This window comes from Aquarana catesbeiana, linkage group LG01 (assembly GCF_042186555.1).
Source record: "Aquarana catesbeiana isolate 2022-GZ linkage group LG01, ASM4218655v1, whole genome shotgun sequence".
Taxonomy (NCBI): domain Eukaryota; kingdom Metazoa; phylum Chordata; class Amphibia; order Anura; family Ranidae; genus Aquarana; species Aquarana catesbeiana.
This window is the reverse complement of record NC_133324.1, coordinates 923226490-923242082: the sequence shown is the minus strand read 5'-3', so window position 1 is coordinate 923242082 and position 15593 is coordinate 923226490. Positions and strand designations below refer to the sequence as shown.

General features: G+C 44.2%; 1 protein-coding gene and 1 long non-coding RNA gene across 2 annotated transcripts in view; one reads left to right on the top strand and one right to left on the bottom strand.

The window, feature by feature from the left end:
• The window catches only part of GFRA4 (GDNF family receptor alpha 4), a 701474-nt gene that overhangs the window by 164542 nt on the left and 521339 nt on the right, over positions 1-15593 (bottom strand). The gene's annotated exons all lie outside the window — the stretch shown is intronic.
• Positions 12423-13350, top strand: LOC141126060 (uncharacterized). The gene is made up of 2 exons (XR_012241408.1): positions 12423-12590; positions 12673-13350. It is a non-coding gene; the product is annotated as an uncharacterized lncRNA (long non-coding RNA).

Here is a 15593-nt window from a genome sequence, read left to right as displayed (position 1 = left end):
ATCGCTGTTCCTGATCACTAGGAAAAGCAGATCTCTCTCTACTTCCCTGACAGAACGGGGATCTGTCTGTTTACATTGTTTACATTGACAGATCCCCATTCTGCCTCTCTGAGAAGCGATCACGGGTCTTCAGCAGACATCGCGGCCGCCGGCCATGCGCATCGGCTCGCACGCGCCCCCTAGAGCTCTTAAAGCGGCTGACGTACACCTACGGCGATTCGTGCAGCCGTGCCAACCTGCTGCAGTATAATGACGGTGGCTGTTTGGCAAGTTGTTAAAGGAATTACACAAATAAAACACACTACAGGGAATATTCACAATGGCTGTGCAAATGCTGAGGCATTCCCATAGGACATTTTTAGAAATGGACCCCTTTGTGCCTGTTACTGCTGATTGTCACTGCTGCCTGTGGAATGAGTAATCGGTGGCCCTGAAACGTGGCATCGTTTGGTGGCAAACAGTGATCCTCTTTGTAATCCAAAGGTGTGCTGGTGATACTTTGCTTTTCTAGCAGGGTGACAACAGAGGAGAACAATTAGGATGAAAAGACAGAGCGTTGTCACCCTACAACAGGAAGTGCCTTCATGGCAGGAGCACCAGGTCTTATTTTAACAAAAGCAACAGATATAACATTTGGAAAAAGACTTTTGCATTTATATTGCCTTGTTAAAACTTATATCACATTGTAGTGATTGGGTTTACATCTACTTTATCTCTTTTCAGAAGAACCTCTTTAAATACTTCTACTTTGTGCAATTTCCGCCGGTCGCGACCGCTGTCTTTCACCTCTCTCATTAACATGCCGGAGTCGGCACAATAATGGGTAATGAATACATGATTTATGAGAGGCAGTCAATATACTTGATATACCGTATGATAAATTGTGAACGTGTGACCCTGATACTTCACTGCTTCGTAAGAATCAACAATCAAAGGAAAATCGGTCACTCTGCCAAGCTGCCGGGATCAGGCTTTGCCCGGGCGCTAGACAATCAAATCACGGAGTCTGGCACTATTTGCCCACAATGATAACCAGTTATATGTTTTTCTGCAGGATAAAGCAATCTTTCTCAACCTTTTTTAACATGGCGGAACCCTTGAAATAGCTTTTTGATTTCAGGGACCCCATCTAATAAGGACTAGATCTACAACTCCTCCTAATAGGTCAGTATGGAGGTCAGTTAGAAGAATGTTCCTTGTACTTATGGTCATTGAGAAAAATCCTCCTCTTATGCCGCGTACACACGGTCGGAATTTCCGACAGAAAAAGTCCGATGAGAGCGTTTCATCGTATAATTCCGACCGTGTGTATGCCCCATCGGACTTTTACGTTGAAAATTCAGACGGACTTAGATAGAGAACATGTTCTATATTTTTCAGACGGGACAAATTCCTATCGGGAAAACCGCTCGTCTGTATGCTGTTCTGCTGTACCAAAAACAACGCATGCTCAGAAGCAAGTACGAGACGGAAGCGATCGGTGTGGTAAAACTAGCGTTCGTAATGGAGATAGCACATTCCTCACGCTGCAAATTCTTTTCACAGATCTGCAGCGCATACTTTTGTTCTTTATAATGCTAGGATAATGAAATTGTTTTGCTGCTGATATTCACACAGAGTTCTCACAAACTAATTTCTTTATTATTTCTTGTGATCTCATGAATAATCTTTTAGTTTAAGCCAGATCTCCATAATAATGTTTAGAATTATTTTTTATAGCCATCTTTTTTTTTTTTTTTTTTAATTTCATCAAGATCTCCTTTTTTTGGATTATTAAAATATTATTTTCTAGTGATCTCCATATAAAATTTTTTTGTGTGTGTCAAGTTACCACAATAACTTTATTATTTTGTATTTTTTAACCTCAAGGAGGTTGGTGTTCCTTGTTAATTAGACATTGTCTTTTTGAAATGTACCTGCCTACTCACAAAGAAACTGTCATTTTGTAGAAAAACACATAGGCAAGTATTTTCAGAAAATAAAATATCCATGTATTCTGGGTAACAAAATAAAGAGGAAGTCAATGCTGGAGAAACTTTTGGAATTTGCGAAGCCTTTTGGCCCCCAGGCCAACAGATACGAACTGACTGCACGCACTGAAGAACAGATACAAACCCACAAGCACAAACTGAACAGCAGTTAAAACGATCTGAAAAGCACGAGTCTGAAAAACGCGAATTGTCTCTCACCAAACTTCTACTAACACGAGATAAACAGGAGATTAGCAGAAGGAGCCAAAAGGGTGGTGCACTGGGTATTGAACTTCCGTTTTATAGTCCCGTCGTACGTGTTGTACGTCATCGCGTTCTTGACGGTTGGAATTTGGTGTGACTGTGTGTATGCAAGACAGCTTGAGCGGAATTCCATTGGAGAAACCTTCAGAGATTATTCTGACGGTAAAACCGGTCGTGTGTACAGGGCATAAGGGCTTGTTCACATATGTGGAAGCTCTTGCTGCCCCTCTGAGAGGTCCTTTGACAAGTAGTTGGGAGCAGGGCTGTCTTAACAGCATCACAGGCCCCTGGGCAAAGTAATGCCCTGGGGCCTGTACCAGCCTGGGCCAATTAATGCAGCTACTCTCAAGAAATAAAGTATAAATAGTTGATAACTATAAACATATATTCATTAGTACTTTCAATAAAATTGATTTTAAAGAATACGGAAAAATGCCATAAATCAAAGACTAATCAACACAAAGGGCTCAGTACTAAGCAGGAAGGCACAGTACAGGGGGGGGTCAGGAGGGCAACGTACAGGGGCGTTAGGAGGGCACAGAGCAGGGGGGGGGCAATCAGAAGGGTACAGAACAGAGGGATCAGTAGGGCACAATATTGGGATCAGGAAGGCACAGTACGGGGGGGGGGGATCAGAAGGGTACAGTATGGAGGGATCAGAAGGGCACAATATTGGGATCAGGATGGCACAGTACAGGTTCCAAGATGCTGCCCAGGACATGGCCATCCTGGGACAGCTTAGTAAAAAGCATGACTGTCCCAGGAAATCCGGGGCAGTTGGCAAATATGTACCGCAAGATTATCATGGGGCACTCATGCACCTGGGCGGTGTCCAGGAGTACCTGTGCATTAAGAACAATAATGTATAAACTGGTGTACCCCGTGGCACACCTCCATCCCTATTGAACACGCAAATACAGAGATTTTGGAACTTTGAATGAGGTGTGACACTGATATTGATGAAATAATAGATTTATTGGATCACCCAAGATTGACAGTAGCCACAAACAGATGTCAGGTATATGAACAGATTTGTTTTTATTTCATCAATATCAGTGTCACACCTCATTCAAAGTCCCAAGGGCAAAACTTTCTGTATTTGCATACTAATTTGCATACTAATTCATTAAGACAGCCCTGGTTGAGAGGTGATTTGTCGCCTTCTTGACCTCGATGAACATCCAAAAGCATTCCAGCAAACTGCCCAAGAGGAGGGGTCTCTTAGGCAAGGGGCTCCTCCTGTAGGACTGGACCAACTCAACTCTGCTCCAGGCCTCAGACTATTTATGGGTTCTCCAGCCACCTACTGGGCACAGTTCTCCCAGGGATTGGCTGGGTCTTCATAAATATTAAGACTGCCCTTCTGCCCTTCCTTCCACTGTTATTCTAGAATGCAGGGGAAAATAATCAGACCAGCAGCCTGTGAAACCCTGCGCAGGCCAAAGCAATTAACAACTGCTCCACTGGCTACAGAGAAGCCAAACTAAATTTGCCTAGCATCCTATACGCTAACTAGGAGGGTGCTACACTAGTAAGCCCACACAACCGTGCTGCAACCACATGCATTGCATCCTTCTTTTGGTTTTCCTATGTCTTGTTAACTTTCATTACTGTAGTTTAATTTCCGACTTTGGAAAGTGTTTCGTTTCCTCATGTTTTTTTTTAATATGGGGGAACCCTTGAAATAACTTTCCAGTCTCAGGGACCCTATCTAATAATGACTAGATATACAGCTCATGGTACATTTGCAAGGTGGTTAGTTTGAAGAATGTTCTTTACACTTGTAATCATTGAGAAGAATCCCCCCACTAAGGGCTCGTTTACACATAGTTACATAGTTACATAGTAGGTGAGGTTGAAAAAAGACACAAGTCCATCAAGTCCAACCTATGTGTGTGATTATGTGTCAGTATTACATTACATATCCCTGTATATTGCGGTCATTCAGGTGATTATCTAATAGTTTCTTGAAGCTATCAATGCTCCCCGCTGAGACCACCGCCTGTGGAAGGGAATTCCACATCCTTGCCGCTCTTACAGTAAAGAACCCTCTACGTAGTTTAAGGTTAAACCTCTTTTCTTCTAATTGTAATGAGTGGCCACGAGTCTTATTAAACTCTCTTCTGCGAAAAAGTTTTATCCCTATTGTGGGGTCACCAGTACAGTATTTGTAAATTGAAATCATATCCCCTCTCAAGCGTCTCTTCTCCAGAGAGAATAAGTTCAGTGCTCGCAACCTTTCCTCATAACTAAGATCCTCCAGACCCTTTATTAGCTTTGTTGCCCTTCTTTGTACTCGCTCCATTTCCAGTACGTCCCTCCTGAGGACTGGTGCCCAGAACTGGACAGCATACTCCAGGTGCAGCCGGACCAGAGTCTTGTAGAGCGGGAGAATTATCGTTTTATCTCTGCAGTTGATCCCCCTTTTAATGCATGCCAATATTCTGTTTGCTTTATTAGCAGCAGCTTGGCATTGCATGCCATTGCTGAGCCTATCATCCACTAGGACCCCCAAGTCCTTTTCCATCCTAGATTCCCCCAGAGGTTCTCCCCCCAGTGTATAGATTGCATTCATATTTTTGCCACCCAAATGCATTATTTTACATTTTTCTACATTGAACCTCATTTGCCATGTAGTCGCCCACCCCATTAATTTGTTCAGGTCTTTTTGCAAGATTTCCACATCCTGCGGAGAAGTTATTGCCCTGCTTAGCTTAGTATCGTCTGCAAATACAGAGATGGAACTGTTTATCCCATCCTCCAGGTCGTTTATGAACAAATTAAATAGGATTGGTCCCAGCACAGACCCCTGGTCTCGCTCCATTACCCACCCCTGACCATTCTGAGTACTCCCCATTTATCACCACCCTCTGAACACGCCCTTGTAGCCAGTTTTCAATCCATGTACTCACCCTATGGTCCATGCCAACGCACCTTATTTTGTACAGTAAACGTTTATGGGGAACTGTGTCAAATGCTTTTGCAAAATCCAGATACACCACGTCTACGGGCCTTCCTTTATCTAGATGGCAACTCACCTCCTCATAGAAGGTTAATAGATTGGTTTGGCAAGAACGATTCTTCATGAATCCATGTTGATTACTGCTAATGATATCATTCTTATTACTAAAATCTTGTATATAGTCCCTTATCATCCCCTCCAAGAGTTTACATACTATTGATGTTAGGCTAACTGGTCTGTAATTCCCAGGGATGTTTTTTGGGCCCTTTTTAAATATTGGTGCTACATTGGCTTTTCTCCAATCAGCTGGTACCATTCCACTCAATAGACTGTCTGTAAAAATTAGGAACAACGGTCTGGCAATCACCTGACTGAGTTCCCTAAGTACCCTCGGATGCAAGCCATCTGGTCCCGGTGATTTATTAATGTTAAGTTTCTCAAGTCTAACTTTAATTCCGTCCTCTGTTAACCATGTAGGTGCTTCCTGTGTTGTGTCATGAGGATAAACACTGCAGTTTTGGTTACTGAAGCCCCCCGATTCACTCGTGAAGACTGAGGAGAAGAATAAATTCAATACCTCTGCCATCTCCCCATCCTTTGTAACCAGATGTCCTTCCTCATTCTTTATGGGGCCAATATGGTCTGTCGTCCCTTTTTTACTGTTTACATACTTAAAGAATTTCTTGGGATTTTTTTTGCTCTCCTCCGCTATGTGTCTTTCATGTTCTATCTTAGCCATCCTAATTGCACCCTTACATTTCTTATTGCATTCTTTATAAATTCTGAATGCTGTGGATGATCCCTCAACCTTGTATTTTTTGAAGGCCTTCTCCTTTGCTTTTATATGCATTTTTACATTGGAGTTAAGCCATCCAGGATGTTTGTTCGCTCTTTTAAATTTATTACCCAATGGGATACATTGGCTAATGCCCTTATTTAATATGCTCTTAAAGCAAACCCATCTCTCCTCCGTATTCTTTGTTCTTAATATTTTATCCCAATTTATGCCTTTTAGCAAGGTTTGTAGTTTAGGGAAGTTGGCTCTTTTGAAATTCAGTGTCTTTGTGTTCCCTTCATGTCTCCTATTTGTGTGATTTATACTGAAACTAATTGACCTGTGATCGCTGTTACCTAAATTGCCCCGTATTTCCACATCTGTTATCAGGTCTGTATTGTTGGTAATCAGTAGATCTAGTAATGTTTTATTTCTAGTTGGTGCGTCTACCATCTGACCCATAAAATTGTCCTGCAAGACATTAAGGAACTGGCGAGCCTTAAATGAATGCGCGGTTCCCTCCGCCCAGTCTATGTCTGGATAATTAAAATCCCCCATTATGATAACACTTCCCATCCTTGCTGCTAATCCAATTTGTGATAGGAGATCCGTCTCCACTTCCTACCTCAGGTTAGGGGGCCTATAGCATACTCCCAGTATTATTTTCCCCTTAGCTTTGGAGCTCTACCCATAAAGATTCCACCTCCTCCCTAGCCCCCTCAGTGATGTCATCTCTCACATTCACTTGTACATTATTCTTGATATATAGGCATACCCCTCCCCCTTTTTTACCCTCTCTATCCTTGCGGTATAGGGTATACCCTTGAATGTTTGCCAGCCAATCATGAGAGCTGTTGAACCAGGTCTCTGAAATTCCCACAAAATCCAAATCCTCCTTGTACAACAGTATCTCTACTTCACCCATCTTGTCCGCCAGGCTCCTGGCATTGGTGAACATGTCACATAGTTTAGACCAGTCGCATATTGTCCTCGTATTGGGTGTTTCAAGATTGCAACTTGGACTTGCTACTATACTCACCTTGTGTTTTTGTGCTTTGGTTAACCTACCACTAATGCCCCCAATACTACCCTCTGGAATATCTTCCGCGCTGGCTATCACTGTCTCTGGACCCTCCCCCCCATCGCCTAGTTTAAAAACCCCTCTAACTTTTTGGCCATCTTCATTCCCAGCAGATCTGCACCCTCCTCATTTAGGTGCAGTCCATCCCTTCTATAGTACCGGTTACCGACTGAGAAGTCGGCCCAGTCCTCCAGGAACCCAAACCCCTCCTTACTACACCAGCTCTTCAGCCACTTGTTTACTTCCCTAATCTCCCTCTGCCTCTCTGGTGTGGCTCGATGTACCGGTAGTATTCCTGAGAACACTACCTTGGAGGTCCTTTTCCTCAATTTAGCTCCTAAGTCCCTAAAATCGTTCTTTAGGACACTCCATCTGCCTCTGACTTTGTCATTGGTGCCAACGTGCACCATGACAGCCAACGTGCACCATGACATGTGGAAGCCCTTGCTGCCCCTCCTCTAAGAAGCGATCCGTGGTGGAATGCTTTTCAGAGGGTATTTGATAGGTAGTTGATAGGTGATTTGTCACCTTTTCAGCACCTGTTTTAACCCTGCAAGCCCATACCACAACCACATGCTGGTTGTGGTATGGGCTTGCAGTCAGTTCAAGATTTGAACCATCTATGGCCAGCTTTTCCAGATAGCTACAAAGATCAATGGTGTCAGTTGTTACTCATCTGAGAGGCAGAAATTGGTCATTGATCAAGGAACCCCTGGCAACCTCTGGAGGAACAAACAAATACTCTTGCGCATAAGCGTAATGTCCAGGTAATCTAATGTTCAAAGGATAATTCCTCAGGCCTTGCTGCCCTCCAGGATAGTGGCATCCTAGCAATCAAGAGAGGGAATAAAGAAAAGAGGGCGCACCAGCCTTGTGCATTATCCTTTAGTAAATTTGTTTGTAAAAACAGATTAAAAACTACTCACAACATGTGAAGATAATTCGTTTTGTAAAAGCCTCCAAATGGTGGCAGTCAATCAAGGTATGACAGTGTCCAGATGGCGAAGGAGAGGACCTAAGGACCACTGTTGGCTGACATGTTTCGAAGGCTCAGAGGAAGAAGGTATCCCTTTGAAACATGTCAGCCAGCAGTGGTCCTTAAGTCCTCTTCTTCACCATCTGGAGACTGTATAACCTCTGGAGGAACTCTGGTTGAGGAAGGTTGGTATAAGGTGTCCCCAAAGCAACCAACCTTGCTGAATTTTCAGAGTTTGTCTCTGCTACAAGAGCAGTTCTTTTTCTAGTTCTTTTTCTTAAGTCCTTATCAGAATGTTACTAAACATAAAATAATTCAAAAGAGTTCAGATATTTTAAGGTAACAGGTTCCCTATGTGATAGAACAATATAAAATGAAAGCGACTTGCAAGTGTTGCATGCAAAAAATTTGACAAAAAATGTTTAAAAATAAAAACCTCACTCCCCCAAAAAAATTTGAAGCTGAATTCAAACTTTTGCGTTTTTGCTTGAAATCAAAGAAAATATATTAAAAAGCTTGTCAATGCACATTAACCACCAGACGACCAGCCGCCACAGTTATACTCCCCTGGGCAAATCGCCATAGGTATATGTTGGGCGCTTTAAGCACACTAGGGGGTGCGTGTGACGACGACGGAGCCGATGCACGTGCCCGCCAGCCGTGATGTTCACCGTGGACCCGCGATTGCTCCTGAGAGGCGGAGGTCTGTCAATGTAAACAGACAGATCTCCGTTCTGTCAGGGGTGAGGAAACGCATCTGTTGTTCATACTAAGTACGAACAGCGATCGGTCTCCTCCTTCAGGCAGTCCTATCCCCCCACAGTTAGAATCACTCGCTAGGACACACATTTAACCCCTTGATCGCCCCCTGGTGTTAACCCCTTCCCTGCCAGTGACATTTATACAGTAATCAGTGGCTATTTTTAGCTCTGATCGCTGTATAAATGTCAATGGTCCCAAAAAAGTGTCAAAAGTGTCCGATCTGTCCGCCGCCCCAATAAAAATCGCAGATCACCGCCATTACTAGTATAAAAATGTAAAAAAATAATAATAAAAATGCCATAAATATATCCCCTATTTTGTAGACGCTATAACTTTTGTGCAAAAAACAATTAATATACACTTATTGCAATTTTATTTTACCAAAAATATGTAGAAGACATATCGACCTAAACTGAGGAAGAAATTAGTTTTTTTATATTTTTGGGGGGGATATTTATTATAGCAAAAAGTAAAAAATATAGCTCTTTTTCCAAAATTATCGCTCTTTTTTTTGTTTATAGCGCAAAAAATAAAAATCGCAGAGGTGATCAAATACCACCAAAAGAAAGCTCTATTTATGGAAAAAAAAGGACATCAATTTTGTTTGGGTACAACTTCGCACGACCACGCAATTGTCAGTTAAAGCGACGCAGTGCCGAATCGCAAAAAATGGTCTGGTCAGGAAGGGGGCAAATCCTTCCGGGGCTGAAGTTAAAGCTGAAAGCTGAAAAAAAAATGTGGGAAGGTGGGCCCACTACTGCTCATTTTTCCTAGGGGATGAAGAACAAGGTTATATACTTGCTGTTTCCTTGCTACTGCAGGCTTCAATATCTTTTTTTCCCCACCTTTTTTTTTTAATAACTTTGCCAGTATCCAACAAACACAGAAGTGTTCAATGCTGAAGAGGTAACCAGTGTCTTCTTTTGCAAAGAAGCATCTTTTTTTTTTTTTTAAGCAAAAGAGCTGCTTTAATTTCTATTATGCTATCACTTATGGTGAAACTGTTAGCTCAAAAAATATTGTTGTAATGCTACTAAATGCCAGTTTATTTATAGTTTAATTATCTTACTGTCAGTTTATAGATTTCTACATATTCTGAATAATGCCTTATGTCTGATCGTCACTGTTGATTATAGAGCAATTCCAGGCAAAAGGCGAAAACATTAGGCAAGCTACTTTTTTTTTTCTTAGCCAGTTCCGTGGTGCAGTGCTTGTCAATTCCTGTGAACAAAAAAAGTAAACCATGAAATCACAGCACAGAAAAAAGTGCACAAGGGTATCACTGAGGAAGAGGGAGGGCCTGCATCCCTGATCCACCCTGGGGTTCAAGACTCCTGACAGGGGAAATGTACTCTTGGTCTGACCAGGACAAAGCCACGTGAAACCTGCTCTTTAGAGACCTTCTGAAGCTGATCCTCCAAGTACTTTGTGACGGCTTTCCTGAAGAGAGACCCCTGTCTGAGGAAAAAAAAGTGACCCAAGGGGTTCATATCCTCTACCCGACATCAAGACAGGCCCCAAAAAACCTGCACCCTCCACCTCTGTGAATAAAAAAAAGAAAAAAAAAAACACACATGCAGTGTAAGTGCCTGTAATAGATACGCTAGGCAGACCTATTAGTCCTCATGCACATGGACGTTTTTACAGCCGCGTTTTTTAGCGTTTTTTACAGCTTAAAAACGCCTGTCTATGTTAGTCTATGGATTCATGCCCACCTAGACGTTTTTGAGCTGCAAATAGCCTAGGCGTTTTTAAGCTGTAAAAAAAACCCAGGACCAGTGCGTTCCGAGGAGCGGCGCTAGAGCTGTAAAAACGCGAAACGCGGAAAAACGCGCAAAAACGCGCAAAAACGCGACCGCGGCGTTTTTTCGCGTTTTTTAACTCCGGCGTTTTTTGGTTAAAAAGAGATGATTGGACACTGTAATCTCTGTAAAAACAGGAATTTCCTGTCTGGACATTAGATTACCCAAGAGTCCTTTGCACAGCCGTATGACTGTGGTGATATTGGCACCAAGATGGCTAGTGCTAGTGCAGTCTCTCAGGTTGCATTAATCAATGCGGTACAGGCCCATCCAGAATTGTGTGATGTGGCACATCCACTGCATGGAGACCACATCCGCAAGGTGAAAGCCTGGGAGGACATATGTGCTGCGATTACCCCTGGCTGGGAACAAATCAGAAATTCTGAAAGAAAGGAGATAAGTAAGTCTATTTTCCTTGAATGCATGATCTGTTTGTGTGTAATGTAAATGAAGATTGCATATTTAACCCTTTGTTTTCCATGTTATTTTAGGTAAAATTATGCAGCGGCGCTGGAAGTCCCTACGTGACCGTGTCAGGAGGGACCTCACGGACGAAGACAAGGCGGCACGTAGCGGAGCACCAGCGCCAACCAAAAAAAAGCACGTTTACCACACCAATCTCCAATTCCTCAGGCAAAATATGCAGAGCCATACCAGACCGTAAGTTAGGGTTAGGGGTTAGGGTTAGGAGTTAGGGTTAGGGGTTAGGGGTTAGGGTTGGGGTTAGGGTTAGGGGTTAGGGGGTTAGGGGTTAGGGGTTAGGGTTAGGAGTTAGGGTTAGGGGTTAGGGTTAGGAGTTAGGGTTAGGGGGTTAGGGTTAGGAGTTAGGGTTAGGGGTTAGGGTTAGGGTTAGGGGTTAGGGTTAGGGTTAGGGGTTAGGGTTAGGCTTAGGGGTTAGGCTTAGGGGTTAGGGTTAGGAGTTAGGGTTAGGCTTAGGGTTAGGCTTAGGGGTTAGGGTTAGGGGTTAGGGTTAGGAGTTAGGGTTAGGGGTTAGGGTTAGGAGTTAGGGTTAGGGGGTTAGGGGTTAGGGTTAGGAGTTAGGGTTAGGAGTTAGGGTTAAAGGTTAGGGTTAGGCTTAGGGGTTAGGGTTAGGGTTAGGAGTTAGGGTTAGGGGTTAGGGTTAGGCTTAGGAGTTAGGGTTAGGCTTAGGGGTTAGGGGTTAGGGTTAGGAGTTAGGGTTAGGCTTAGGGGTTAGGGTTAGGGGTTAGGGTTAGGAGTTAGGGTTAGGGGTTAGGGTTAGGGTTAGGGTTAGGGGTTAGGGTTAGGCTTAGGGGTTAGGGTTAGGAGTTAGGGTTAGGGGTTAGGGTTAGGAGTTAGGGTTAGGCTTAGGGGTTAGGGTTAGGGGTTAGGGTTAGGAGTTAGGGTTAGGGGTTAGGGTTAGGAGTTAGGGTTAGGGGGTTAGGGGTTAGGGTTAGGAGTTAGGGTTAGGAGTTAGGGTTAAAGGTTAGGGTTAGGCTTAGGGGTTAGGGTTAGGGTTAGGAGTTAGGGTTAGGGGTTAGGGTTAGGAGTTAGGGTTAGGGGTTAGGGTTAGGCTTAGGGGTTAGGCTTAGGGGTTAGGGTTAGGAGTTAGGGTTAGGCTTAGGGGTTAGGGGTTAGGGTTAGGAGTTAGGGTTAGGCTTAGGGGTTAGGGTTAGGGGTTAGGGTTAGGAGTTAGGGTTAGGAGTTAGGGTTAGGAGTTAGGGTTAGGAGTTAGGGTTAGGGGGTTAGGGGTTAGGGTTAGGAGTTAGGGTTAGGGGTTAGGGTTAGGAGTTAGGGGTTAGGGTTAGGAGTTAGGGTTAGGGGTTAGGGTTAGGGGTTAGGGTTAGGGGTTAGGAGTTAGGGTTAGGGGTAATCGCAGTAATCGTTTATACAATTTGTATTGTTTGCAGGACAACTTCAAATTTTAGACTTGGAGAGGTGGATGAGGAAGATACAGAGCTTCAGAGACCAAACAGTCCAATGACCACCTCTGGATCTCCACGACCGATCAGCGAGGGAGTTGTTGAGGGCACAGATGAGGTAACTGCTTCGGTCTGCCTTTCTATCTCATTGTCTGTCTGTCCATGTACATGTCAATGTAAACATTTTTGTTCTTTTGCAGGAATCGAGGGCTGTGGAAACACCGTCTCCTGCCAGTTTACAAAGTGGAGAGCAGCGCGGTCGTGGCGGTGTTCGTGGCCGTGGGCGTGGACGTCAGGCGAGGGGCGGCTATAATCCCGAGGCTGATGACAGGGTGCTAGCACTGCTGCAGGAAGTGCGGCAGGAGAGGCGCAGTATGGATGCCTTTTTAGACCCCAATAACCCACGCGCCTGCTTCTGCCGCAGCCTTTACCACATCCTGGAGGACATTGGGGGAGACCAAGAGAAACTTTGTATGGATCGCATGTACGGTATTGCAATGCAATACAGACATGCAAAATTGAGTGGCGGGCCACCTCCATGCGATCCATATAATGTTTCTCATGATCCCCCAATGGCCCCTTGGACCTCAGCAGTGCTAGCACCCCACTCTCACTATCAGCCCCCTCCTCCACGCCAACCACCACCTATGCCGTCCCAGACCTCATACCATAGCCTGCAAGCGTATGCTGATTGTCCACCTTCCACCTCCCATTTTCAGCCCTCATACCCTCTACCCCGCTACCAGCAAGATTTTGGGAGTGATCGCCAGGCCCAACCGTTACCCCGTCCCCAATCCCCACATCCCCAATGCAATCAACCATCCACCACCACCTATCACCATTTGTAATCACAAAATAAAATCTTTTTTTTCTTGAAATACCAGTTGTGATCCCAATCCTTTATTTAATTTTTTATTTTTTTTGAAAAGTCTTTTATATGATGCACAACAGCACTCCTTTGCACTCTGCTTGCCCTGAAGGCAGAGTGCAAAGGACTCTATCGTACTCTGCCTTCGGACAAGCGTAAGCTTGCTCTTTTTTGGGCTTAGCCTAGGCTTACCCCGAAGGCAGAGTCAAATTGACTTGTAGAACAATCGTTGACAAATGGACCAAAAAATAACAAACTTAAATTTTGAAATGCTTTATTTCAAAAAACACAAGACAGCAAAGGCAAATATTTTTTAGACATAATCATTCTGCCATGATACCTCTCCATCAGGTGTTTCAAAAAATTCTGCAAATTGGTTTCGAATGCTCATGACACGTGCAGTTGAACGCAAGTCCATAAATTGAACCCTCTGAAGTTGTCTAATGGGCTCCTGTTCAACATTATTTCGGTCACTGTCCCGCAGAAAATTGTGCAGAACGCAGCATGCCAGGACGACTTGAATGGCGTTGTCAACATCCAATTGCATACATGTCAGCAAAACTCGCCATTTGGCCGTGCACACCCCGAATGCACATTCAACAACACGGCGTGCACGGCTGAGCCGATAATTGAAAATTTTTTGTTGTCGGCTGAGACCAGTGCCACTGTATGGCCTCATTAGATTTTCAGCCAGTCCAAAGGCCTCATCTGCCACCATGACTAATGGCAAGCTGGGTTCTTCAGTGCAGGGTAGAGGCCTGCTTTCAGGAATATTGAGTCGTCCCTCATGTAGACGACGTCCGAAGGCCGACTCGCGGAATATGCGGGCATCACCTTGGCTTCCATATGCTCCCACATCTACAAACAGAAATTTGAGGTGTGCATCGGACAATGCCAGGAGGACCACCGAAAAATATTTTTTGTAATTAAAATATGAAGATCCAGAGTGGGGAGGCTTCTTCACCCTGATGTGTTTCCCATCAAGGGCTCCTATACAATTTGGGAACTGAGTTTTTTCCCAAAAAGTGTCCACAACTGATTCCCAGATGTCTTCGGTTGGCTCTGGCATTACAACGTTATGCAATTCCTCCCATATTGCCACACATGTTTCCTTTATTATTTTTGAGACCGTTGAGAGGCCAAGGAGGAAGTAGTGATGCAAGGAGGCATAACTTTGTCCCGTGGCAAGGAACCTAAGATAACATAATAAATTTAGTTATTGAAAGAGTAAAGCATAAACATAAGTCCTAACCCTACCCTTAAACCTAACCCTATCTCCTAACCCTAACCCCTAACCCTAACTCCTAACTCCTAAGCCTAACCCCTAACCCTAACCCCTAACCCTAACCCCTAATCCTAACCCCTAACCCTAACCCTAACCCCTAACCCTAACCCCTAATCCTAACCCCTAACCCTAACCCCTAACCCTAACCCCTAATCCCTAACCCTAACCCCTAATCCTAACCCCTAACCCTAACCCCTAACCCTAACCCCTAACCCTAACTCCTAACCCCTAACCCTAACCCCTAACCCGAAACCCTAACCCCTAACCCCCTAACCCCTAACCGTAACCCTAGCCCCTCCTCCCATATGTGTATTCACTTACCTGAGTGTCACTAGCATCCGTTCCTCCGGTGACACAGAGCTACGCATCACAGTGTCCATCCTTGTGAGCCTTGGCCTGAGCCTCTCCAACAGGTCATCAAAGAGCGGCACTGACATCCTTGTAAAGTTGAAGAACTTTGTTGGATATGAGCGCAGTTGGGAATAAATATTGCCAAAGTACCCCGTAGAAAACCGATTGGATACCATTGGATGCACCCAAAATCGACGTCTGCTGCTTCTCTCCTCCTCCTGTCTCATTCTCCTCTGCCTCCGCAACACTATCAGAAGGATTGCCTCATCGATCTTTTGCATGACAGGATCCATATTTCTCAGAAAAATACTGAAAAATACTGAAATATACTGAAAACTCTGAAACACTCTGAAACACTCTCTCCTCTCTCTCTCTCCTACCAAAATGGCACCGACACATGCTCATTAACATGTTTTCTTTGGTTTCTGTGGCATTGTGGGAAATTTGGGAGTGTATATAGCTGAGAGATGTGTTTTTCATTGAAAAACGCTACTTAGCGCTAACGCAGAAAAACGCGCAAAAACGCGCAAAAACGCGCAAAAACGCTAATGCAAAACGCGGTAAAAATCGCGTTTTTAACGCCGGTTTTTCCAGGCGTCGAACCTAGCTTTACAGCT